The 26,574-nt window shown below is 43.9% G+C and overlaps 1 long non-coding RNA gene across 9 annotated transcripts in view; it reads left to right on the top strand.

Annotated features, from left to right (window-relative positions):
* LOC307181145 overlaps window positions 1-26,574 on the top strand; it is a 730,603-nt gene that overhangs the window by 229,765 nt on the left and 474,264 nt on the right. For all 9 annotated transcript variants that reach the window (XR_013826009.1, XR_013826010.1, XR_013826011.1 and 6 more), the window contains exon 3: window positions 12,774-12,851. This is a non-coding gene — a long non-coding RNA (uncharacterized lncRNA). The remainder of the gene's footprint in view (window positions 1-12,773; window positions 12,852-26,574) is intronic.

Raw genomic sequence — 26,574 nt, 5'->3', positions numbered from 1 at the left:
CTGTCAGCAGTCTCGGGACTGGGCTGGTGGGAGGGAGTGAGAGGCCACGGCTTTGTGGGTGGCCCAGTGTGAGTGGGGCTCTGCTGGACTTTCTGCAGCAGTTGCCAGGCTGCCACCTGCTAAAGAAGAGGATGTGTCACCCATACCTGCTGCTGGAATTTCTCCCTGGGCAGAGGTGAGGAAGGAAAAAAGCAGTGGGGGCAGGGACAGGACGGGTATCTCAGGCAGGGAAATGGAAATCTTCCAGAAGAGCACCCAGGGCCAGGACCATCCTGGCTGGCCTGCAGGCACCAAGTCGGCCGGCATGCTGTCACTCGTGTGGCTCTATGGCCCTTCCTCTAGGCTTTCAAGTCCTTGTATATATTCAGGTGTTTTACCTGGGACGGGTGGGAATAGTTCAGCAGCAACTGGCCTGGGGCTCAGCTCACGTTTACTCACAGATGCCTCGGCACGGTGCCCCAGCTTTGCAATGAGGACGCTTGTTGCGTGGGGGCTGCTGGCTGAATGGGAGACGATTCCCCACCACTGACCAACTTCAGAATTGTTTACAACTGGAGCAAGTGCCCTGATACGGTTTTCCTCTGTGTAACTGGTGGGTTCTGTGTTTTTTTTCTCTTTTTCGTTTTTGGTTCAAGGTAGATTTTATTCCTCTTTTTTGTATTTACAGATATAAGCATGGAAATAATTTATTCATATAAATACATGTATGTGCAGGGAATAATTGTTTTTTCTGTTTTATTTTTTAAATTTTACTTCTTTTTAATTTTGAATTTTATTTTATATTTTTATACAGCAGGTTCTTATTGGTTATCTATTTTATACATATAAATGTATACATGCCAATCCCAGTCTCTCAACTCCTCCCACCACCACCCCCCCAACAGCTTTCCCCCCTTGTTGTCCATACGTTTGTTGTCTACATCTGTTGCTCTATTTATGCCTTGCAAAATGGTTAATCTGTACAGTTTTTCTAGGTTCCACATATATGCATGAATATACAAGATTTGTTTTTCTCTTTCTGACTTACTTCACTCTGTATGACAGTCTCTAGATCCATCGACGTCTCTACAAATGACCCAATTTCATTCCTTTTCATGGCTTAGTAATATTCCATTTTATATATGTACCACAGCTTTATGCATTCGTCTGTCTGTGGGCATTTAGGTTGCTTCCATTACCTCGATATTGTAAATAGTGATGCAATGAACATTGCGGTGAATGACTCTTTTTGATTTATGGTTTTGTCTGGGTATATGTCCAGTACTGGGATTGCTGTATCATATGGTAATTCTATTGTTAGTTTCTTAAGAAATTCCATATTGTTCTCCATAATGACTGTATCAATTTATATTCCCAACAATAGTGGAAGAGGGTTCCTTTTCTCCACACCCTTTCCAGCATTTTTTGTTTGTAGATTTTCAATGATGCCTATTCTACCAGGTGTGAGGTGATACCTCATTGTTGAATCCATTTCGTTGAGCAAGGGGTAGCTCTTGTCTATTACATATTTGGCTTATGGAACGGTATCTGTGCTAATTTCAAACTCTGCTTTTATGCAGCACCCCAACTCACCTTCCCCCTTAAGCAGGCATAAGTTGGTTTTCTAAACTTGAGACCCTGTTCTGTTTTGTAATTCAGTTCATGTGTAGCCAAGTTCACATTCCGTGTATTAGTGATACCTTATGATGTTTCTTTTTCTGTGTGACTTATTTCACTTAGAATCATCGTGCCTCAATGCACTCATTATGCTGGTACGGGCCTGGTGACATAGATTTCATTGCTGAGTGGTATTCTGTTGTACAGAAGTACCGCAACTTCTTTATCCATTATTTGCTCTCTGGGATATTTAACTTGTGCCGTAGAAGAGATTCCTGTAAAAAGAGCCGTCCCAAATTTTGGGGTTGCTGTGTCTTTTTGATATTAATTTCCCTAAGCTATAGGACCATAAGTGGAAGTGCCCTAGGCTCTGTTGCTTTGTTTTTTAGATGTTTCAGGAAACACCATAAACTTCTCCTGAGTGTCTGTTGGCAATTTACATCCCGCCCATCAGCATAACAAGGCTCCCAGTTCTCCATGGCCTGTCCTGCCTTTCTGGATTTTACACTTTATTCTGATGGCCCTTTTGACCGGGGGGAAGTGAGACTTCATTGTAGTGCAGATTTCCTTTGCAAGCTTGCTTGGTTGGCCAAAAAGGGCGTATGCGTTTTTTCCTGAATATTTTCAGGAAAAAACGCATACGCCCTTTTTGGCCAAGTGCATCATTGTGGACGTTCTGCCTCTTTTCCTATGCTTTCAATGCAATTCCAGTCTACCTCCTGAAATCGGTTTCCTGCAATTCTGCCCCGCTTTCAAGTCCTCTTGGCAGCCTTACTTCAGTCTATTTTTGGACGATAGCTGTCATTTATAACTCTGCAGGTTTGTGAATTACAGTGCCCCTGAGCTCCTTTCTTCAACTCGCTTTCTTTTGAGCTGGCCGCAACACCGCAGGATGGCTTCAGGCCCTAATCTGGTTCCGGCCCGGCATGCTGAGCCTTTGGTTAATTCCTCTTCCTGGTGGGAAATTAGAGTTAAATTTGCCCGTCCAGACACCTCCAGCTAGCCTCTCATTGGTTCTCGCTATTCCTGTTCATCTTCCGCAGAAATTGCAAACTGGGCCAAACAGGAGGTTAAAGGGACTGACTCTCCAAGTGGGGAGAGTGTTAATAAAGCGTCTGGAATGTTGCACCCGAGTACCAGGGTACAAAAACTGAGACATATTTGAATACGTCTCCCGTTCACATGGTTGATCATACTCTGGGTTCCACATGCATGTTTTAGCTGAAGGAAGAATACCTTAAACCTGGAGAGTTTAGACCCGTGTAATGTGTACCATGCAATATGACTTCAAAGGGTCTTCATTTGCTCACCGAACCTCTCCAATCCTATCACTGCTGCGTTTATGCCCCTGTACACATGCTTGATTCTCTTTCGGAGACATAGCAATCCATAGGTTTTAAGATACTTACTAGTCAGGTACATTCTTAGGCGTTTAATATGGGGTGTTGAGTCCATTTCGTTGAGCAAGGAGTAGCTCTTGTCTATTCCATATTTGGCTTAAGGAACTTTATCTGTGCTCATTTCAATCTCTGGTTTTATGCAGCACCCCAACTCACCTTTCCCCTTAAGCAAGCATAAGTTGGTTTTCTAAATTTGAGACCCTGTTCTGTTCTGTAATTCAGTTCCTGTGTAGCCAAGTTTACATTCCGTGTATTAGTGATATCTTATGATGTTTCTTTTTCTGTGTGACTTATTTCAGTTAGAATCATCGTACCTGAATCCACTCATTATGCTGCTACGGGCCTGATGACATAGATTTCATTGCTGAGTGATACTGCATTGTACGTAAGTACCACAAGTTCTTTATCCATTTTTCACTTTCTGTGATATTGAACTTGTACGGTAAACGAGGTTCTTGTAAATGGAGGCGTCCCAAACTTTGGGGTGGCTGTGTCTTTTTGATTTTAATTTCCCTAAGCTATAGGACCATAAGTGGAAGTGCCCTAGGCTCTGTTGCTTTGTTTTTTAGATGTTTCAGGAAACACCATACACTTCTCCCGAGTGGTTGTTGGCAATTTACATCCCGCCCATCAGCATAACAAGGCTCCCAGTTCTCCATGGCCTGTCCTGCCTTTCTGGATTTTACACTTTTTTCAGATGGCCCTTTTGACCGGGGGGAAGTGAGACTTCATTGTAGTGCAGATTTCCTTTGCAAGCTTGCTTGGTTGGCCAAAAAGGGCGTATGCGTTTTTTCCTGAATATATTCAGGAAAAAACGCATACGCCCTTTTTGGCCAAGTGCATCATTGTGGACGTTCTGCCTCTTTTCCTATGCTTTCAATGCAATTCCAGTCTACCTCCTGAAATCGGTTTCCTGCAATTCTGCCCCGCTTTCAAGTCCTCTTGGCAGCCTTACTTCAGTCTATTTTTGGACGATAGCTGTCATTTATAACTCTGCAGGTTTGTGAATTACAGTGCCCCTGAGCTCCTTTCTTCAACTCGCTTTCTTTTGAGCTGGCCGCAACACCGCAGGATGGCTTCAGGCCCTAATCTGGTTCCGGCACGGCATGCTGAGCCTTTGGTTATTTCCTCTTCCTGGTGGGAAATGAGAGTTAAATTTGCCCGTCCAGACACCTGCAGCTAGCCTCTCATTGGTTGTCACTATTCCTGTTCATCTTCCGCAGAAATTGCAAACTGGGCCAAACAGGAGGTTAAAGGCGCTGACTCTCCAAGTGGGGAGAGTGTTAGTAAAGCGTCTGGAATGTTGCACCCGAGTACCAGGGGAGGAAAACTGAGACATATTTGAACACGTCTCCCGTTCACACGGTTGATCATACTTGGGTTCCACATGCATGTTTTAGCTGAAGGAAGAATACCTAAAACCTGGGTAGTTGAAACCCGTGGAATGGGTACCATGCAATATGACTTCAAAGGGTCTTCATTTGCTCACCGAACCTCTCCAATCCTATCACTGCTTCGTTTATGCCCCAGTACACATGCTTGATTCTCTTTCGGAGACATAGCAATCCATAGGTTTTAAGATACTTACTAGTCAGGTACATTCTTAGGCGTTTAATATGCGGTGTTGAGTCGATTTCGTTGAGCAAGGAGTAGCTCTTGTCTATTCCATATTTGGCTTAAGGAACTTTATCTGTGCTCATTTCAATCTCTGGTTTTATGCAGCACCCCAACTCACCTTTACCCTTAAGCAAGCATAAGTTGGTTTTCTAAATTTGAGACCCTGTTCTGTTCTGTAATTCAGTTCTTGTGTAGCCAAGTTTCCATTCCGTGTATTACTGATATCTTATGATGTTTCTTTTTCTGTGTGACTTATTTCAGTTAGAATCATCGTACCTGAATCCACTCATTATGCTGCTAAGGGCCTGATGACATAGATTACATTGCTGAGTGATATTGCTTTGTAAGTGAATACCACAACTTCTTTATCCATTTTTCACTTTCTGCGATGTTGAACTTGTACTTTAAACGAGGTTCTTGTAAACAGAGCCGTTCCAAACTTTGGGGTGGCTGTTTTTTTTTGATTTTAATTTCCCTAAGCTATAGGACCATAGGTTGAAGTGCCCTAGGCTCTGTTGCTTTGTTTTTTAGATGTTTCAGGAAACACCATACACTTCTCCCAAGTGTCTGTTGGCAATTTACATCCCGCCCATCAGCATAACAAGGCTCCCAGTTCTCCATGGCCTGTCCTGCCTTTCTGGATTTTACACTTTTTTCAGATGGCCCTTTTGACCGGGGGGAAGTGAGACTTCATTGTAGTGCAGATTTCCTTTGCAAGCTTGCTTGGTTGGCCAAAAAGTGCGTATGCGTTTTTTCCTGAATATATTCAGGAAAAAACGCATACGCCCTTTTTGGCCAAGTGCATCATTGTGGACGTTCTGCCTCTTTTCCTATGCTTTCAATGCAATTCCAGTCTACCTCCTGAAATCGGTTTCCTGCAATTCTGCCCCGCTTTCAAGTCCTCTTGGCAGCCTTACTTCAGTCTATTTTTGGACGATAGCTGTCATTTATAACTCTGCAGGTTTGTGAATTACAGTGCCGCTGAGCTCCTTTCTTCAACTCGCTTTCTTTTGAGCTGGCCGCAACACCGCAGGATGGCTTCAGGCCCTAATCTGGTTCCGGTACGGCACGCTGAGCCTTTGGTTATTTCCTCTTCCTGGTGGGAAATGAGAGTTAAATTTGCCCGTCCAGACACCTCCAGCTAGCCTCTCAGTGGTTCTCGCTATTCCTGTTCATCTTCCGCAGAAATTGCAAACTGGGCCAAACAGGAGGTTAAAGGGACTGACTCTCCAAGTGGGGAGAGTGTTAGTAAAGTGTCTGGAATGTTGCACCCGAGTACCAGGGGAGGAAAACTGAGACATATTTGAACACGTCTCCCGTTCACATGGTTGATCATACTTGGGTTCCACATGCATGTTTTAGCTGAAGGAAGAATACCTAAAACCTGGGTAGTTGAAACCCGTGGAATGGGTACCATGCAATATGACTTCAAAGGGTCTTCATTTGCTCACCGAACCTCTCCAATCCTATCACTGCTTCGTTTATGCCCCAGTACACATGCTTGATTCTCTTTCGGAGACATAGCAATCCATAGGTTTTAAGATACTTACTAGTCAGGTACATTCTTAGGTGTTTAATATGTGGTGTTGAGTCGATTTCGTTGAGCAAGGAGTAGCTCTTGTCTATTCCATATTTGGCTTAAGGAACTTTATCTGTGCTCATTTCAATCTCTGGTTTTATGCAGCACCCCAACTCACCTTTACCCTTAAGCAAGCATAAGTTGGTTTTCTAAATTTGAGACCCTGTTCTGTTCTGTAATTCAGTTCTTGTGTAGCCAAGATTCCATTCCGTGTATTACTGATATCTTATGATGTTTCTTTTTCTGTGTGACTTATTTCAGTTAGAATCATCGTACCTGAATCCACTCATTGTGCTGCTAAGGGCCTGATGACATAGATTTCATTGCTGAGTGATACTGCATTGTACGTAAGTACCACAAGTTCTTTATCCATTTTTCACTTTCTGTGATATTGAACTTGTACGGTAAACAAGGTTCTTGTAAACGGAGGCGTCCCAAACTTTGGGGTGGCTGTGTCTTTTTGATTTTAATTTCCCTAAGCTATAGGACCATAAGTGGCAGTGCCCTAGGCTCTGTTGCTTTGTTTTTTAGATGTTTCAGGAAACACCATACACTTCTCCCGAGTGTCTGTTGGCAATTTACATCCCGCCCATCAGCATAACAAGGCTCCCAGTTCTCCATGGCCTGTCCTGCCTTTCTGGATTTTACGCTTTTTTCAGATGGCCCTTTTGACCGGGGGGAAGTGAGACTTCATTGTAGTGCAGATTTCCTTTGCAAGTTTGCTTGGTTGGCCAAAAAGGGCGTATGCGTTTTTTCCTGAATATATTCAGGAAAAAACGCATACGCCCTTTTTGGCCAAGTGCATCATTGTGGACGTTCTGCCTCTTTTCCTATGCTTTCAATGCAATTCCAGTCTACCTCCTGAAATCGGTTTCCTGCAATTCTGCCCTGCTTTGAATTCCTCTTGGCAGCCTTACTTCAGTCTATTTTTGGACAATAGCTGTCATTTATAACTCTGCAGGTTTCTGAATTACAGTGCCCCTGAGCTCCTTTCTTCAACTCGCTTTCTTGTGACCTGGCCGCAACACCGCAGGATGTTTTCAGGCCCTAATCTGGTTCTGGCACGGCACGCTGAGCCTTTGGTTAATTCCTCTTCCTGGTGGGAAATGAGAGTTAAATTTGCCCGTCCAGACACCTCCAGCTAGTCTCTCATTGGTTCTCGCTATTCCTGTTCATCTTCCACAGAAATTGCAAACTGGGCCAAACAGGAGGTTAAAGGGACTGACTCTCCAAGTGGGGAGAGTGTTAGTAAAGCGTCTGGAATGTTGCACCCGAGTACCAGGGTAGGAAAACTGAGACATATTTGAACACGTCTCCCGTTCACATGGTTGATCATACTTGGGTTCCACATGCATGTTTTAGCTGAAGGAAGAATACGTTAAACCTGGAGAGTTAAGACCCGTGTAATGGGTACCATGCAATATGACTTCAAAGGGTCTTCACTTGCTCACCGAACCTCTCCAATCCTATCACTGCTGCGTTTATGCCCCTGTACACATGCTTGATTCTCTTTCGGAGACATAGCAATCCATAGGTTTTAAGATACTTACTAGTCAGGTACATTCTTAGGCGTTTAATATGGGGTGTTGAGTCCATTTCGTTGAGCAAGGAGTAGCTCTTGTCTATTCCATATTTGACTTAAGGAACTTTATCTGTGCTCATTTCAATCTCTGGTTTTATGCAGCACCCCAACTCACCTTTCCCCTTAAGCAAGCATAAGTTGGTTTTCTAAATTTGAGACCCTGTTCTGTTCTGTAATTCAGTTCCTGTGTAGCCAAGTTTACATTCCGTGTATTACTGATATCTTATGATGTTTCTTTTTCTGTGTGACTTATTTCAGTTAGAATCATCATACCTGAATCCACTCATTGTGCTGCTAAGGGCCTTGTGACACAGATTTCATTTCTGAGTGATATTGCTTTGTAAGTAAATACCACAACTTCTTTATCCATTTTTCACTTTCTGCAATGTTGAACTTGTACTGTAAACGAGGTTCTTGTAAACAGAGCCGTTCCAAACTTTGGGGTGGCTGTGTCTTTTTGATTTTAATTTCCCTAAGCTATAGGACCATAAGTGGAAGTGCCCTAGGTTCTGTTGCTTTGTTTTTTAGATGTTTCAGGAAACACCATACACTTCTCCCCAGTGGTTGTTGGCAATTTACATCCCGCCCATCAGCATAACAAGGCTCCCAGTTCTCCATGGCCTGTCCTGCCTTTCTGGATTTTACACTTTTTTCAGATGGCCCTTTTGACCGGGGGGAAGTGAGACTTCATTGTAGTGCAGATTTCCTTTGCAAGTTTGCTTGGTTGGCCAAAAAGGGCGTATGCGTTTTTTCCTGAATATATTCAGGAAAAAACGCATACGCCCTTTTTGGCCAAGTGCATCATTGTGGACGTTCTGCCTCTTTTCCTATGCTTTCAATGCAATTCCAGTCTACCTCCTGAAATCGGTTTCCTGCAATTCTGCCCCGCTTTCAAGTCCTCTTGGCAGCCTTACTTCAGTCTATTTTTGGACGATAGCTGTCATTTATAACTCTGCAGGTTTGTGAATTACAGTGCCCCTGAGCTCCTTTCTTCAACTCGCTTTCTTGTGACCTGGCCGCAACACCGCAGGATGGCTTCAGGCCCTAATCTGGTTCCGGCCCGGCAGGCTGAGCCTTTGGTTAATTCCTCTTCCTTTTGGGAAATGAGAGTTAAATTTGCCCGTCCAGACACCTCCAGCTAGCCTCTCATTGGTTCTCGCTATTCCTGTTCATCTTCCGCAGAAATTGCAAACTGGGCCAAACAGGAGGTTAAAGGGACTGACTCTCCAAGTCGGGAGAGTGTTAGTAAAGCGTCTGGAATGTTCCACCGAAGTACCAGGGGAGGAAAACTGAGACATATTTGAACACGTCTCCCCTTCACATGGTTGATCATACTCTGGGTTCCACATGCATGTTTTAGCTGAAGGAAGAATACCTTAAACCTGGAGAGTTGAGACCCGTGGAATGGGTACCATGCAATATGACTTCAAAGGGTCTTCATTTGCTCACCGAACCTCTCCAATCCTATCACTGCTGCGTTTATGCCCCTGTACACATGCTTGATTCTCTTTCGGAGACATAGCAATCCATAGGTTTTAAGATACTTACTAGTCAGGTACATTCTTAGGCATTTAATATGCGGTGTTGAGTCCATTTCGTTGAGCAAGGAGTAGCTCTTGTCTATTCCATATTTGGCTTAAGGAACTTTATCTGTGCTCATTTCAATCTCTGGTTTTATGCAGCACCCCAACTCACCTTTCCCCTTAAGCAAGCATAAGTTGTTTTTCTAAATTTGAGACCCTGTTCTGTTTTGGAATGCAGTTCCTGTGTAGCCAAGTTTACATTCCGTGTATTAGTGATATCTTACGATGTTTCTTTTTCTGTGTGACTTATTTCAGTTAGAATCATCGTACCTGAATCCACTCATTATGCTGCTACGGGCCTGATGACATAGATTTCATTGCTGAGTGATACTGCATTGTACGTAAGTACCACAAGTTCTTTATCCATTTTTCACTTTCTGCGATGTTGAACTTGTACTGTAAACGAGGTTCTTGTAAACAGAGCCGTTCCAAACTTTGGGGTGGCTGTGTCTTTTTCATTTTAATTTCCCTAAGCTATAGGACCATAAGTGGAAGTGCCCTAGGCTCTGTTGCTTTTTTTTTAGATGTTTCAGGAAACACCATGCACTTCTCCCGAGTGGTTGTTGGCAATTTACATCCCGCCCATCAGCATAACAAGGCTCCCAGTTCTCCATGGCCTGTCCTGCCTTTCTGGATTTTACACTTTTTTCAGATGGCCCTTTTGACCGGGGGGAAGTGAGACTTCATTGTAGTGCAGATTTCCTTTGCAAGCTTGCTTGGTTGGCCAAAAAGGGCGTATGCGTTTTTTCCTGAATATATTCAGGAAAAAACGCATACGCCCTTTTTGGCCAAGTGCATCATTGTGGACGTTCTGCCTCTTTTCCTATGCTTTCAATGCAATTCCAGTCTACCTCCTGAAATCGGTTTCCTGCAATTCTGCCCCGCTTTCAAGTCCTCTTGGCAGCCTTACTTCAGTCTATTTTTGGACGATAGCTGTCATTTATAACTCTGCAGGTTTGTGAATTACAGTGCGCCTGAGCTCCTTTCTTCAACTCGCTTTCTTTTGAGCTGGCCGCAACACCGCAGGATGGCTTCAGGCCCTAATCTGGTTCCGGCACAGCACGCTGAGCCTTTGGTTATTTCCTCTTCCTGGTGGGAAATGAGAGTTAAATTTGCCCATCCAGACACCTCCAGCTAGTCTCTCATTAGTTCTCGCTATTCCTGTTCATCTTCCGCAGAAATTGCAAACTGGGCCAAACAGGAGGTTAAAGGCGCTGAGTCTCCAAGTGGGGAGAGTGTTAGTAAAGCGTCTGGAATGTTGCACCCGAGTACCAGGGGAGGAAAACTGAGACATATTTGAACACGTCTCCCCTTCACATGGTTGATCATACTTGGGTTCCACATGCATGTTTTAGCTGAAGGAAGAATACCTTAAAGCTGTGTATTTGAAACACGTGGAATGGGTACCATGCAATATGACTTCAAAGGGTCTTCATTTGCTCTCCGAACCTCTCCAATCCTATCACTGCTGCGTTTATGCCCCTGTACACATGCTTGATTCTCTTTTGGAGACATAGCAATCCATAGGTTTTAAGATACTTACTAGTCAGGTACATTCTTAGGCATTTAATATGCGGTGTTGAGTCCATTTCGTTGAGCAAGGAGTAGCTCTTGTCTATTCCATATTTGGCTTAAGGAACTTTATCTGTGCTCATTTCAATCTCTGGTTTTATGCAGCACCCCAACTCACCTTTCCCCTTAAGCAAGCATAAGTTGTTTTTCTAAATTTGAGACCCTGTTCTGTTTTGGAATGCAGTTCCTGTGTAGCCAAGTTTACATTCCGTGTATTAGTGATATCTTATGATGTTTCTTTTTCTGTGTGACTTATTTCAGTTAGAATCATCGTACCTGAATCCACTCATTATGCTGCTACGGGCCTGATGACATAGATTTCATTGCTGAGTGATACTGCATTGTACGTAAGTACCACAAGTTCTTTATCCATTTTTCACTTTCTGCGATGTTGAACTTGTACTGTAAATGAGGTTCTTGTAAACAGAGCCGTTCCAAACTTTGGGGTGGCTGTGTCTTTTTGATTTTAATTTCCCTAAGCTATAGGACCATAAGTGGAAGTGCCCTAGGCTCTGTTGCTTTGTTTTTTAGATGTTTCAGGAAACACCATGCACTTCTCCCGAGTGGTTGTTGGCAATTTACATCCCGCCCATCATCATAACAAGGCTCCCAGTTCTCCATGGCCTGTCCTGCCTTTCTGGATTTTACACTTTTTTCAGATGGCCCTTTTGACCGGGGGGAAGTGAGACTTCATTGTAGTGCAGATTTCCTTTGCAAGCTTGCTTGGTTGGCCAAAAAGGGCGTATGCGTTTTTTCCTGAATATATTCAGGAAAAAACGCATACGCCCTTTTTGGCCAAGTGCATCATTGTGGACGTTCTGCCTCTTTTCCTATGCTTTCAATGCAATTCCAGTCTACCTCCTGAAATCGGTTTCCTGCAATTCTGCCCCGCTTTCAAGTCCTCTTGGCAGCCTTACTTCAGTGTATTTTTGGACGATAGCTGTCACTTATAACTCTGCAGGTTTGTGAATTACAGTGCCCCTGAGCTCCTTTCTTCAACTCGCTTTCTTGTGACCTGGCCGCAACACCGCAGGATGGCTTCAGGCCCTAATCTGGTTCTGGCACGGCATGCTGAGCCTTTGGTTATTTCCTCTTCCTGGTGGGAAATGAGAGTTAAATTTGCCCGTCCAGACACCTCCAGCTAGCCTCTCATTGGTTCTCGCTATTCCTGTTCATCTTCCGCAGAAATTGCAAACTGGGCCAAACAGGAGGTTAAAGGCGCTGAGTCTCCAAGTGGGGAGAGTGTTAGTAAAGCGTCTGGAATGTTGCACCCGAGTACCAGGGGAGGAAAACTGAGACATATTTGAACACGTCTCCCGTTCACGTGGTTGATCATACTCTGGGTTCCACATGCATGTTTTAGCTGAAGGAAGAATACCTTAAACCTGGAGAGTTGAGACCCGTGTAATGGGTACCATGCAATATGACTTCAAAGGGTCTTCATTTGCTCACCGAACCTCTCCAATCCTATCACTGCTGCGTTTATGCTGCTGTACACACGCTTGATTCTCTTTTGGAGACATAGCAATCCATAGGGTTTAAGATACTTACTAGTCAGGTACATTCTTAGGCGTTTAATATGGGGTGTTGAGTCCATTTCGTTGAGCAAGGAGTAGCTCTTGTCTATTCCATATTTGGCTTAAGGAACTTTATCTGTGCTCATTTCAATCTCTGGTTTTATGCAGCACCCCAACTCACCTTTACCCTTAAGCAAGAATAAGTTGGTTTTCTAAATTTGAGACCCTGTTCTGTTCTGTAATTCAGTTCCTGTGTAGCCAAGTTTACATTCTGTGTATTACTGATATCTTATGATGTTTCTTTTCTGTGTGACTTATTTCATTTAGAATCATCATACCTGAATCCACTCATTGTGCTGCTAAGGGCCTGATGACACAGATTTCATTGCTGAGTGATATTGCTTTGTAAGTAAATACCACAACTTCTTTATCCATTTTTCACTTTCTGCGATGTTGAACTTGTACTGTAAACGAGGTTCTTGTAAACAGAGGCGTCCCAAACTTTGGGGTGGCTGTGTCTTTTTGATTTTAATTTCCCTAAGCTATAGGACCATAAGTGGCAGTTCCCTAGGCTCTGTTGCTTTGTTTTTTAGATGTTTCAGGAAACACCATACACTTCTCCCGAGTGTCTGTTGGCAATTTACATCCCGCCCATCAGCATAACAAGGCTCCCAGTTCTCCATGGCCTGTCCTGCCTTTCTGGATTTTACACTTTTTTCAGATGGCCCTTTTGACCGGGGGGAAGTGAGACTTCATTGTAGTGCAGATTTCCTTTGCAAGTTTGCTTGGTTGGCCAAAAAGGGCGTATGCGTTTTTTCCTGAATATATTCAGGAAAAAACGCATACGCCCTTTTTGGCCAAGTGCATCATTGTGGACGTTCTGCCTCTTTTCCTATGCTTTCAATGCAATTCCAGTCTACCTCCTGAAATCGGTTTCCTGCAATTCTGCCCCGCTTTGAATTCCTCTTGGCAGCCTTACTTCAGTCTATTTTTGGACAATAGCTGTCATTTATAACTCTGCAGGTTTCTGAATTACAGTGCCCCTGAGCTCCTTTCTTCAACTCGCTTTCTTGTGACCTGGCCGCAACACCGCAGGATGTTTTCAGGCCCTAATCTGGTTCTGGCACGGCACGCTGAGCCTTTGGTTAATTCCTCTTCCTGGTGGGAAATGAGAGTTAAATTTGCCCGTCCAGACACCTCCAGCTAGTCTCTCATTGGTTCTCGCTATTCCTGTTCATCTTCCACAGAAATTGCAAACTGGGCCAAACAGGAGGTTAAAGGGACTGACTCTCCAAGTGGGGAGAGTGTTAGTAAAGCGTCTGGAATGTTGCACCCGAGTACCAGGGGAGGAAAACTGAGACATATTTGAACACGTCTCCCGTTCACATGGTTGATCATACTTGGGTTCCACATGCATGTTTTAGCTGAAGGAAGAATACGTTAAACCTGGAGAGTTAAGACCCGTGTAATGGGTACCATGCAATATGACTTCAAAGGGTCTTCACTTGCTCACCAAACCTCTCCAATCCTATCACTGCTGCGTTTATGCCCCTGTACACATGCTTGATTCTCTTTCGGAGACATAGCAATCCATAGGTTTTAAGATACTTACTAGTCAGGTACATTCTTAGGCGTTTAATATGGGGTGTTGAGTCCATTTCGTTGAGCAAGGATTAGCTCTTGTCTATACCATATTTGACTTAAGGAACTTTATCTGTGCTCATTTCAATCTCTGGTTTTATGCAGCACCCCAACTCACCTTTCCCCTTAAGCAAGCATAAGTTGGTTTTCTAAATTTGAGACCCTGTTCTGTTCTGTAATTCAGTTCCTGTGTAGCCAAGTTTACATTCCGTGTATTACTGATATCTTATGATGTTTCTTTTTCTGTGTGACTTATTTCAGTTAGAATCATCATACCTGAATCCACTCATTGTGCTGCTAAGGGCCTGATGACATAGATTTCATTGCTGAGTGATATTGCTTTGTAAGTAAATACCACAACTTCTTTATCCATTTTTCACTTTCTGCGATGTTGAACTTGTACTGTAAATGAGGTTCTTGTAAACAGAGGCGTCCCAAACTTTGGGGTGGCTGTGTCTTTTTGATTTTAATTTCCCTAAGCTATAGGACCATAAGTGGCAGTGCCCTAGGCTCTGTTGCTTTGTTTTTTCGATGTTTCAGGAAACACCATACACTTCTCCGGAGTGGCTGTTGGCAATTTACATCCCGCCCATCAGCATAACAAGGCTCCCAGTTCTCCATGGCCTGTCCTGCCTTTCTGGATTTTACACTTTTTTCAGATGGCCCTTTTGACCGGGGAGAAGTGAGACTTCATTGTAGTGCAGATTTCCTTTGCAAACTTGCTTGGTTGGCCAAAAAGGGCGTATGCGTTTTTTCCTGAATATATTCGGGAAAAAACGCATACGCCCTTTTTGGCCAAGTGCATCATTGTGGACGTTCTGCCTCTTTTCCTATGCTTTCAATGCAATTCCAGTCTACCTCCTGAAATCGGTTTCCTGCAATTCTGCCCCGCTTTCAAGTCCTCTTGGCAGCCTTACTTCAGTCTATTTTTGGACGATAGCTGTCATTTATAACTCTGCAGGTTTGTGAATTACAGTGCCCCTGAGCTCCTTTCTTCAACTCGCTTTCTTGTGACCTGGCCGCAACACCGCAGGATGGCTTCAGGCCCTAATCTGGTTCCGGCCCGGCATGCTGAGCCTTTGGTTAATTCCTCTTCCTGGTGGGAAATGAGAGTTAAATTTGCCCGTCCAGACACCTCCAGCTAGCCTCTCATTGGTTCTCGCTATTCCTGTTCATCTTCCGCAGAAATTGCAAACTGGGCCAAACAGGAGGTTAAAGGGACTGACTCTCCAAGTCGGGAGAGTGTTAGTAAAGCGTCTGGAATGTTGCACCCGAGTACCAGGGGAGGAAAACTGAGACATATTTGAACACGTCTCCCGTTCACATGGTTGATCATACTCTGGGTTCCACATGCATGTTTTAGCTGAAGGAAGAATACCTTAAACCTGGAGAGTTGAGACCCGTGTAATGGGTACCATGCAATATGACTTCAAAGGGTCTTCATTTGCTCACCGAACCTCTCCAATCCTATCACTGCTGCGTTTATGCCCCTGTACACACGCTTGATTCTCTTTTGGAGACATAGCAATCCATAGGTTTTAAGATACTTACTAGTCAGGTACATTCTTAGGCGTTTAATATGGGGTGTTGAGTCCATTTCGTTGAGCAAGGAGTAGCTCTTGTCTATTCCATATTTGGCTTAAGGAACTTTATCTGTGCTCATTTCAATCTCTGGTTTTATGAAGCACCCCAACTCACCTTTACCCTTAAGCAAGCATTAGTTGGTTTTCTAAATTTGAGACCCTGTTCTGTTTTGGAATGCAGTTCCTGTGTAGCCAAGTTTACATTCCATGTATTAGTGATATCTTATGATGTTTCTTTTTCTGTGTGACTTATTTCAGTTAGAATCATCATACCTGAATCCACTCATTATGCTGCTACGGGCCTGATGACATAGATTTCATTGCTGAGTGATACTGCATTGTACGTAAGTACCACAAGTTCTTTATCCATTTTTCACTTTCTGTGATATTGAACATGTACGCTAAACGAGGTTCTTGTAAACGGAGGCTTCCCAAACTTTGGGGTGGCTGTGTCTTTTTGATTTTAATTTCCCTAAGCTATAGGACCATAAGTGGAAGTGCCCTAGGCTCTGTTGCTTTGTTTTTTAGATGTTTCAGGAAACACCATACACTTCTCCTGAGTGTCTGTTGGCAATTTACATCCCGCCCATCAGCATAACAAGGCTCCCAGTTCTCCATGGCCTGTCCTGCCTTTCTGGATTTTACACTTTTTTCAGATGGCCCTTTTGACCAGGGAGAAGTGAGACTTCATTGTAGTGCAGATTTCCTTTGCAAGTTTGCTTGGTTGGCCAAAAAGGGCGTATGCGTTTTTTCCTGAATATATTCAGGAAAAAACGCATACGCCCTTTTTGGCCAAGTGCATCATTGTGGACGTTCTGCCTCTTTTCCTATGCTTTCAATGCAATTCCAGTCTACCTCCTGAAATCGGTTTCCTGCAATTCTGCCCCGCTTTCAAGTCCTCTTGGCAGCCTTACTTCAGTCTATTTTTGGACGATAGCTGTCATTTATAACTCTGCAGGTTTGTGAATTACAGCGCCCCTGAGCTCCTTTCTTCAACTCGCTTTCTTGTGACCTGGCCGCAACACCGCAGGATGGCTTCAGGCCCTAATCTGGTTCTGGCACGGCACGCTGAGCCTTTGGTTAATTCCTCTTCCTGGTGGGAAATGAGAGTTAAATTTGCCCATCCAGACACCTCCAGCTAGTCTCTCTTTGGTTCTCACTATTCCTGTTCATCTTCCACAGAAATTGCAAACTGGGCCAAACAGGAGGTTAAAGGGACTGACTCTCCAAGTGGGCAGTGTGTTAGTAAAGCTTCTGGAATGTTGCACCCGAGTACCAGGGTACGAAAACTGAGACATATTTGAACACGTCTCCCGATCACATGGTTGATCATACTCTAGGTTCCACATGCATGTTTTAGCTGAAGGAAGAATACCTTAAACCTGGGTAGTTGAAACCCGTGGAATGGGTACCATGCAATATGACTTCAAAGGGTCTTCATTTGCTCACCGAACCTCTCCAATCCTATCACTGCTGCGTTTATGCCCCTGTACACATGCTTGATTCTCTTTCGGAGACATAGCAATCCATAGGTTTTAAGATACTTACTAGTCAGGTACATTCTTAGGCGTTTAATATGGGGTGTTGAGTCCATTTCGTTGAGCAAGGAGTAGCTCTTGTCTATTCCATATTTGGCTTAAGGAACTTTATCTGTGCTCATTTCAATCGCTGGTTTTATGCAGCACCCCAACTCACCTTTACCCTTAAGCAAGCATAAGTTGGTTTTCTAAATTTGAGACCCTGTTCTGTTCTGTAATTCAGTTCCTGTGTAGCCAAGTTTACATTCCGTGTATTACTGATATCTTATGATGTTTCTTTTTCTGTGTGACTTATTTCAGTTAGAATCATCATACCTGAATCCACTCATTGTGCTGCTAAGGGCCTGATGACACAGATTTCATTGCTGAGTGATATTGCTTTGTAAGTAAATACCACAACTTCTTTATCCATTTTTCACTTTCTGCGATGTTGAACTTGTACTGTAAACGAGGTTCTTGTAAACAGAGCCGTTCCAAACTTTGGGTTGGCTGTGTCTTTTTGATTTTAATTTCCCTAAGCTATAGGACCATAAGTGGAAGTGCCCTATGTTCTGTTGCTTTGTTTTTTAGATGTTTCAGGAAACACCATACACTTCTCCCGAGTGGTTGTTGGCAATTTACATCCCGCCCATCAGCATAACAAGGCTCCCAGTTCTACATGGCCTGTCCTGTCTTTCTGGATTTTACACTTTTTTCAGATGGCCATTTTGACCGGGGGAAGTGAGACTTCATTGTAGTGCAGATTTCCTTTGCAAGCTTGCTTGGTTGGCCAAAAAGGGCGTATGCGTTTTTTCCTGAATATATTCAGGAAAAAACGCATACGCCCTTTTTGGCCAAGTGCATCATTGTGGACGTTCTGCCTCTTTTCCTATGCTTTCAATGCAATTCCAGTCTACCTCCTGAAATCGGTTTCCTGCAATTCTGCCCCGCTTTCAAGTCCTCTTGGCAGCCTTACTTCAGTCTATTTTTGGACGATAGCTGTCATTTATAACTCTGCAGGTTTGTGAATTACAGTGCCCCTGAGCTCCTTTCTTCAACTCGGTTTCTTTTGAGCTGGCCGCAACTCCGCAGGATGGCTTCAGGCCCTAATCTGGTTCCGGTACGGCATGCTGAGCCTTTGGTTATTTCCTCTTCCTGGTGGGAAATGAGAGTTAAATTTGCCCGTCCAGACACCTCCAGCTAGCCTCTCATTGGTTCTCGCTATTCCTGTTCATCTTCCGCAGAAATTGCAAACTGGGCCAAACAGGAGGTTAAAGGGACTGACTCTCCAAGTGGGGAGAGTGTTAGTAAAGCGTCTGGAATGTTGCACCCGAGTACCAGGGGAGGAAAACTGAGACATATTTGAACACGTCTCCCGATCACATGGTTGATCATACTCTGGGTTCCACATGCATATTTTAGCTGAAGTAAGAATACCTAAAACCTGGGTAGTTAAAACCCGTGGAATGGGTACCATGCAATATGACTTCAAAGGGTCTTCATTTGCTCACCGAACCTCTCCAATCCTATCACTGCTGCGTTTATGCCCCTGTACACATGCTTGATTCTCTTTCGGAGACATAGCAATCCATAGGTTTTAAGATACTTACTAGTCAGGTACATTCTTAGGCGTTTAATATGCGGTGTTGAGTCCATTTCGTTGAGCAAGGAGTAGCTCTTGTCTATTCCATATTTGGCTTAAGGAACTTTATCTGTGCTCATTTCAATCTCTGGTTTTATGCAGCACCCCACCTCACCTTTACCCTTAAGCAAGCATATGTTGGTTTTCTAAATTTGAGACCATGTTCTGTTCTGTAATTCAGTTCCTGTGTAGCCAAGTTTACATTCCGTGTATTACTGATATCTTATGATGTTTCTTTTTCTGTGTGACTTACTTCAGTTAGAATCATCATACCTGAATCCACTCATTGTGCTGCTAAGGGCCTGATGACACAGATTTCATTGCTGAGTGATATTGCTTTGTAAGTAAATACCACAACTTCTTTATCCATTTTTCACTTTCTGCGATGTTGAACTTTTACTGTAAACGAGGTTCTTGTAAACAGAGGCGTCCCAAACTTTGGGGTGGCTGTGTTTTTGATTTTAATTTCCCTAAGCTATAGGACCATAAGTGGCAGTGCCCTAGGCTCTGTTGCTTTGTTTTTTAGATGTTTCAGGAAACACCATACACTTCTCCCGAGTGTCTGTTGGCAATTTACATCCCGCCCATCAGCATAACAAGGCTCCCAGTTCTCCATGGCCTGTCCTGCCTTTCTGGATTTTACACTTTTTTCAGATGGCCCTTTTGACCGGGGGGAAGTGAGACTTCATTGTAGTGCAGATTTCCTTTGCAAGCTTGCTTGGTTGGCCAAAAAGGGCGTATGCGTTTTTTCCTGAATATATTCAGGAAAAAACGCATACGCCCTTTTTGGCCAAGTGCATCATTGTGGACGTTCTGCCTCTTTTCCTATGCTTTCAGTGCAATTCCAGTCTACCTCCTGAAATCGGTTTCCTGCAATTCTGCCCCGCTTTCAAGTCCTCTTGGCAGCCTTACTTCAGTCTATTTTTGGACGATAGCTGTCATTTATAACTCTGCAGGTTTGTGAATTACAGTGCCCCTGAGCTCCTTTCTTCAACTCGGTTTCTTTTGAGCTGGCAGCAACACCGCAGGATGGCTTCAGGCCCAAATCTGGTTCCGGTACGGCACGCTGAGCCTTTGGTTATTTCCTCTTCCTGTTGGGAAATGAGAGTTAAATTTGCCCGTCCAGACACCTCCAGCTAGCCTCTCATTGGTTCTCGCTATTCCTGTTTATCTTCCGCGGAAATTGCAAACTGGGCCAAACAGGAGGTTAAAGGCGCTGACTCTCCAAGTGGGGAGAGTGTTAGTAAAGCGTCTGGAATGTTGCACCCGAGTACCAGGGGAAGAAAACTGAGACATATTTGAACACGTCTCCCGATCACATGGTTGATCATACTCTGGGTTCCACATGCATATTTTAGCTGAAGGAAGAATACCTAAAACCTGGGTAGTTGAAACCCGTGGAATGGGTACCATGCAATATGACTTCAAAGGGTCTTCATTTGCTCACCGAACCTCTCCAATCCTATCACTGCTGCGTTTATGCCCCTGTACACATGCTTGATTCTCTTTCGGAGACATAGCAATCCATAGGTTTTAAGATACTTACTAGTCAGGTACATTCTTAGGCGTTTAATATGGGGTGTTGAGTCCATTTCGTTGAGCAAGGAGTAGCTCTTGTCTATTCCATATTTGGCTTAAGGAACTTTATCTGTGCTCATTTCAATCTCTGGTTCTATGCAGCACCCCAACTCACCTTTACCCTTAAGCAAGCATAAGTTGGTTTTCTAAATTTGAGACCCTGTTCTGTTCTGTAATTCAGTTCCTGTGTAGCCAAGTTTCCATTCCGTGTATTACTGATATCTTATGATGTTTCTTTTTCTGTGTGACTTACTTCAGTTAGAATCATCATACCTGAATCCACTCATTGTGCTGCTAAGGGCCTGATGACACAGATTTCATTGCTGAGTGATATTGCTTTGTAAGTAAATACCACAACTTCTTTATCCATTTTTCACTTTCTGCGATGTTGAACTTGTACTGTAAACGAGGTTCTTGTAAACAGAGGCGTCCCAAACTTTGGGGTGGCTGTGTCTCTTTGATTTTAATTTCCCTAAGCTATAGGACCATAAGTGGCAGTGCCCTAGGCTCTGTTGCTTTGTTTTTTAGATGTTTCAGGAAACACCATACACTTCTCCCGAGTGTCTGTTGGCAATTTACATCCCGCCCATCAGCATAACAAGGCTCCCAGTTCTCCATGGCCTGTCCTGCCTTTCTGGATTTTACACTTTTTTCAGATGGCCCTTTTGACCGGGGGGAAGTGAGACTTCATTGTAGTGCAGATTTCCTTTGCAAGCTTGCTTGGTTGGCCAAAAAGGGCGTATGCGTTTTTTCCTGAATATATTCAGGAAAAAACGCATACGCCCTTTTTGGCCAAGTGCATCATTGTGGACGTTCTGCCTCTTTTCCTATGCTTTCAATGCAATTCCAGTCAACTCCTGAAATCGGTTTCCTGCAATTCTGCCCCGCTTTCAAGTCCTCTTGGCAGCCTTACTTCAGTCTATTTTTGGACGATAGCTGTCATTTATAACTCTGCAGGTTTGTGAATTACAGTGCCCCTGAGCTCCTTTCTTCAACTCGCTTTCTTTTGAGCTGGCCGCAACACCACAGGATGGCTTCAAGCCCTAATCTGGTTCCGGTACGGCACGCTGAGCCTTTGGTTATTTCCTCTTCCTGGTGGGAAATGAGAGTTAAATTTGCCCGTCCAGACACCTCCAGCTAGCCTCTCATTGGTTCTCGCTATTCCTGTTCATCTTCCGCAGAAATTGCAAACTGGGCCAAACAGGAGGTTAAAGGCGCTGACTCTCCAAGTGGGGAGAGTGTTAGTAAAGCGTCTGGAATGTTGCACCCGAGTACCAGGGGAGGAAAACTGAGCCATATTTGAACACGTCTCCCGTTCACATGGTTGATCATACTTGGGTTCCACATGCATGTTTTAGCTGAAGGAAGAATACCTTAAACCTGGAGAGTTGAGACCCGTGGAATGGGTACCATGCAATATGACTTCAAAGGGTCTTCATTTGCTCACCGAACCTCTCCAATCCTATCACTGCTGCGTTTATGCCCCTGTACACATGCTTGATTCTCTTTTGGAGACATAGCAATCCATAGGTTTTACGATACTTACTAGTCAGGTACATTCTTTGGCGTTTAATATGCGGTGTTGAGTCCATTTCGTTGAGCAAGGAGTAGCTCTTGTCTATTCCATATTTGACTTAAGGAACTTTATCTGTGCTCATTTCAATCTCTGGTTTTATGCAGCACCCCAACTCACCTTTACCCTTAAGCAAGCATAAGTTGGTTTTCTAAATTTGAGACCCTGTTCTGTTCTGTAATTCAGTTCCTGTGTAGCCAAGTTTCCATTCCGTGTATTACTGATATCTTATGATGTTTCTTTTTCTGTGTGACTTATTTCAGTTAGAATCATCATACCTGAATCCACTCATTGTGCTGCTAAGGGCCTGATGACACAGATTTCATTGCTGAGTGATATTGCTTTGTAAGTAAATACCACAACTTCTTTATCCATTTTTCACTTTCTGCGATGTTGAACTTGTACTGTAAACGAGGTTCTTGTAAACAGAGCCGTCCCAAACTTTGGGGTGGCTGTGTCTCTTTGATTTTAATTTCCCTAAGCTATAGGACCATAAGTGGCAGTGCCCTAGGCTCTGTTGCTTTGTTTTTTAGATGTTTCAGGAAACACCATACACTTCTCCCGAGTGTCTGTTGGCAATTTACATCCCGCCCATCAGCATAACAAGGCTCCCAGTTCTCCATGGCCTGTCCTGCCTTTCTGGATTTTACACTTTTTTCAGATGGCCCTTTTGACCGGGGGGAAGTGAGACTTCATTGTAGTGCAGATTTCCTTTGCAAGCTTGCTTGGTTGGCCAAAAAGGGCGTATGCGTTTTTTCCTGAATATATTCAGGAAAAAACGCATACGCCCTTTTTGGCCAAGTGCATCATTGTGGACGTTCTGCCTCTTTTCCTATGCTTTCAATGCAATTCCAGTCTACCTCCTGAAATCGGTTTCCTGCAATTCTGCCCCGCTTTCAAGTCCTCTTGGCAGCCTTACTTCAGTCTATTTTTGGACGATAGCTGTCATTTATAACTCTGCAGGTTTGTGAATTACAGTGCCCCTGAGCTCCTTTCTTCAACTCGCTTTCTTTTGAGCTGGCCGCAACACCGCAGGATGGCTTCAGGCCCTAATCTGGTTCCGGCACGGCACGCTGAGCCTTTCATTATTTCCTCTTCCTGTTGGGAAATGAGAGTTAAATTTGCCCGTCCAGACACCTCCAGCTAGCCTCTCATTGGTTCTCGCTATTCCTGTTTATCTTCCGCGGAAATTGCAAACTGGGCCAAACAGGAGGTTAAAGGCGCTGACTCTCCAAGTGGGGAGAGTGTTAGTAAAGCGTCTGGAATGTTGCACCCGAGTACCAGGGGAAGAAAACTGAGACATATTTGAACACGTCTCCCGATCACATGGTTGATCATACTCTGGGTTCCACATGCATATTTTAGCTGAAGGAAGAATACCTAAAACCTGGGTAGTTGAAACCCGTGGAATGGGTACCATGCAATATGACTTCAAAGGGTCTTCATTTGCTCACCGAACCTCTCCAATCCTATCACTGCTGCGTTTATGCCCCTGTACACATGCTTGATTCTCTTTCGGAGACATAGCAATCCATAGGTTTTAAGATACTTACTAGTCAGGTACATTCTTAGGCGTTTAATATGGGGTGTTGAGTCCATTTCGTTGAGCAAGGAGTAGCTCTTGTCTATTCCATATTTGGCTTAAGGAACTTTATCTGTGCTCATTTCAATCTCTGGTTTTATGCAGCACCCCAACTCACCTTTACCCTTAAGCAAGAATAAGTTGGTTTTCTAAATTTGAGACCCTGTTCTGTTCTGTAATTCAGTTCCTGTGTAGCCAAGTTTCCATTCCGTGTATTACTGATATCTTATGATGTTTCTTTTTCTGTGTGACTTATTTCAGTTAGAATCATCATACCTGAATCCACTCATTGTGCTGCTAAGGGCCTGATGACACAGATTTCATTGCTGAGTGATATTGCTTTGTAAGTAACTACCACAACTTCTTTATCCATTTTTCACTTTCTGCGATGTTGAACTTGTACTGTAAACGAGGTTCTTGTAAACAGAGCCGTTCCAAACTTTGTGGTGGCTGTGTCTTTTTGATTTTAATTTCCCTAAGCTATAGGACCATAAGTGGAAGTGCCCTAGGTTCTGTTGCTTTGTGTTTTAGATGTTTCAGGAAACACCATACACTTCTCCCGAGTGGTTGTTGGCAATTTACATCCCGCCCATCAGCATAACAAGGCTCCCAGTTCTCCATGGCCTGTCCTGCCTTTCTGGATTTTACACTTTTTTCAGATGGCCCTTTTGACCGGGGGGAAGTGAGACTTCATTGTAGTGCAGATTTCCTTTGCAAGCTTGCTTGGTTGGCCAAAAAGGGCGGATGCGTTTTTTCCTGAATATATTCAGGAAAAAACGCATACGCCCTTTTTGGCCAAGTGCATCATTGTGGACGTTCTGCCTCTTTTCCTATGCTTTCAATGCAATTCCAGTCTACCTCCTGAAATCGTTTTCCTGCAATTCTGCCCCGCTTTCAAGTCCTCTTGGCAGCCTTACTTCAGTCTATTTTTGGACGATATCTGTCATTTATAACTCTGCAGGTTTGTGAATTACAGTGCCTTTGAGCTCCTTTCTTCAACTCGCTTTCTTTTGAGCTGGCCGCAACACCGCAGGATGGCTTCAGGCCCTAATCTGGTTCCGGCACGGCACACTGAGCCTTTGGTTATTTCCTCTTCCTGGTGGGAAATGAGATTTAAATTTGCCCGTCCAGACACCTCCAGCTAGCCTCTCATTGGTTCTCGCTATTCCTGTTCATCTTCCGCAGAAATTGCAAACTGAGCCAAACAGGAGGTTAAAGGCGCTGACTCTCCAAGTGGGGAGAGTGTTAATAAAGCGTCTGGAATGTTGCACCCGAGTACCAGGGGAGGAAAACTGAGACATATTTGAACACGTCTCCCGTTCACATGGTTGATCATACTTGGGTTCCACATGCATGTTTTAGCTGAAGGAAGAATACCTTAAACCTGGAGAGTTGAGACCCGTGTAATGGGTACCATGCAATATGACTTCAAAGGGTCTTCATTTGCTCACCGAACCTCTCCCATCCTATCACTGCTGCGTTTATGCCCCTGTACACACGCTTGATTCTCTTTTGGAGACATAGCAATCCATAGGTTTTACGATACTTACTAGTCAGGTACATTCTTAGGCGTTTAATATGGGGTGTTGAGTCCATTTCGTTGAGCAAGGAGTAGCTCTTGTCTATTCCATATTTGGCTTAAGGAACTTTATCTGTGCTCATTTCAATCTCTGGTTTTATGCAGCACCCCAACTCACCTTTCCCCTTAAGCAAGCATAAGTTGGTTTTCTAAATTTGAGACCCTGTTCTGTTTTGGAATTCAGTTCCTGTGTAGCCAAGTTTACATTCTGTGTATTAGTGATAACTTATGATGTTTCTTTTTCTGTGTGACTTATTTCAGTTAGAATCATCGTACCTGAATCCACTCATTATGCTGCTACGGGCCTGATGACATAGATTTCATTGCTGAGTGATACTGCATTGTACGTAACTACCACAAGTTCTTTATCCATTTTTCACTTTCTGTGATATTGAACTTGTACGGTAAACGAGGTTCTTGTAAACAGAGGCGTCCCAAACTTTGGGGTGGCTGTGTCTTTTTGATTTTAATTTCCCTAAGCTATAGGACCATAAGTGGAAGTGCCCTAGGTTCTGTTGCTTTGTTTTTTAGATGTTTCAGGAAACACCATACACTTCTCCCGAGTGGTTGTTGGCAATTTACATCCCGCCCATCAGCATAACAAGGCTCCCAGTTCTCCATGGCCTGTCCTGCCTTTCTGGATTTTACACTTTTTTCAGATGGCCCTTTTGACCGGGGGGAAGTGAGACTTCATTGTAGTGCAGATTTCCTTTGCAAGCTTGCTTGGTTGGCCAAAAAGGGCGTATGCGTTTTTTCCTGAATATATTCAGGAAAAAACGCATACGCCCTTTTTGGCCAAGTGCATCATTGTGGACGTTCTGCCTCTTTTCCTATGCTTTCAATGCAATTCCAGTCTACCTCCTGAAATCGGTTTCCTGCAATTCTGCCCCGCTTTCAAGTCCTCTTGGCAGCCTTACTTCAGTCTATTTTTGGACGATAGCTGTCATTTATAACTCTGCAGGTTTGTGAATTACAGTGCCCCTGAGCTCCTTTCTTCAACTCGCTTTCTTTTGAGCTGGCCGCAACAACGCAGGATGGCTTCAGGCCCTAATCTGGTTCCGGCACGGCACGCTGAGCCTTTCGTTATTTCCTCTTCCTGGTGGGAAATGAGAGTTAAATTTGCCCGTCCAGACACCTCCAGCTAGTCTCTCATTGGTTCTCGCTATTCCTGTTCATCTTCCGCAGAAATTGCAAACTGGGCCAAACAGGAGGTTAAAGGCGCTGACTCTCCAAGTGGGGAGAGTGTTAGTAAAGCGTCTGGAATGTTGCACCCGAGTACCAGGGGAGGAAAACTGAGACATATTTGAACACGTCTCTCGTTCACATGGTTGATCATACTTGGGTTCCACATGCATGTTTTAGCTGAAGGAAGAATACCTTAAACCTGGAGAGTTAAGACCCGTGGAATGGGTACCATGCAATATGACTTCAAA

This window comes from Stenella coeruleoalba, assembly GCF_951394435.1.
Source record: "Stenella coeruleoalba genome assembly, contig: scaffold_147, whole genome shotgun sequence".
NCBI lineage: Eukaryota > Metazoa > Chordata > Mammalia > Artiodactyla > Delphinidae > Stenella > Stenella coeruleoalba.
The sequence above is the reverse complement of the archived record's forward strand: the minus strand, read 5'-3'. Positions and strand labels throughout refer to the sequence as shown.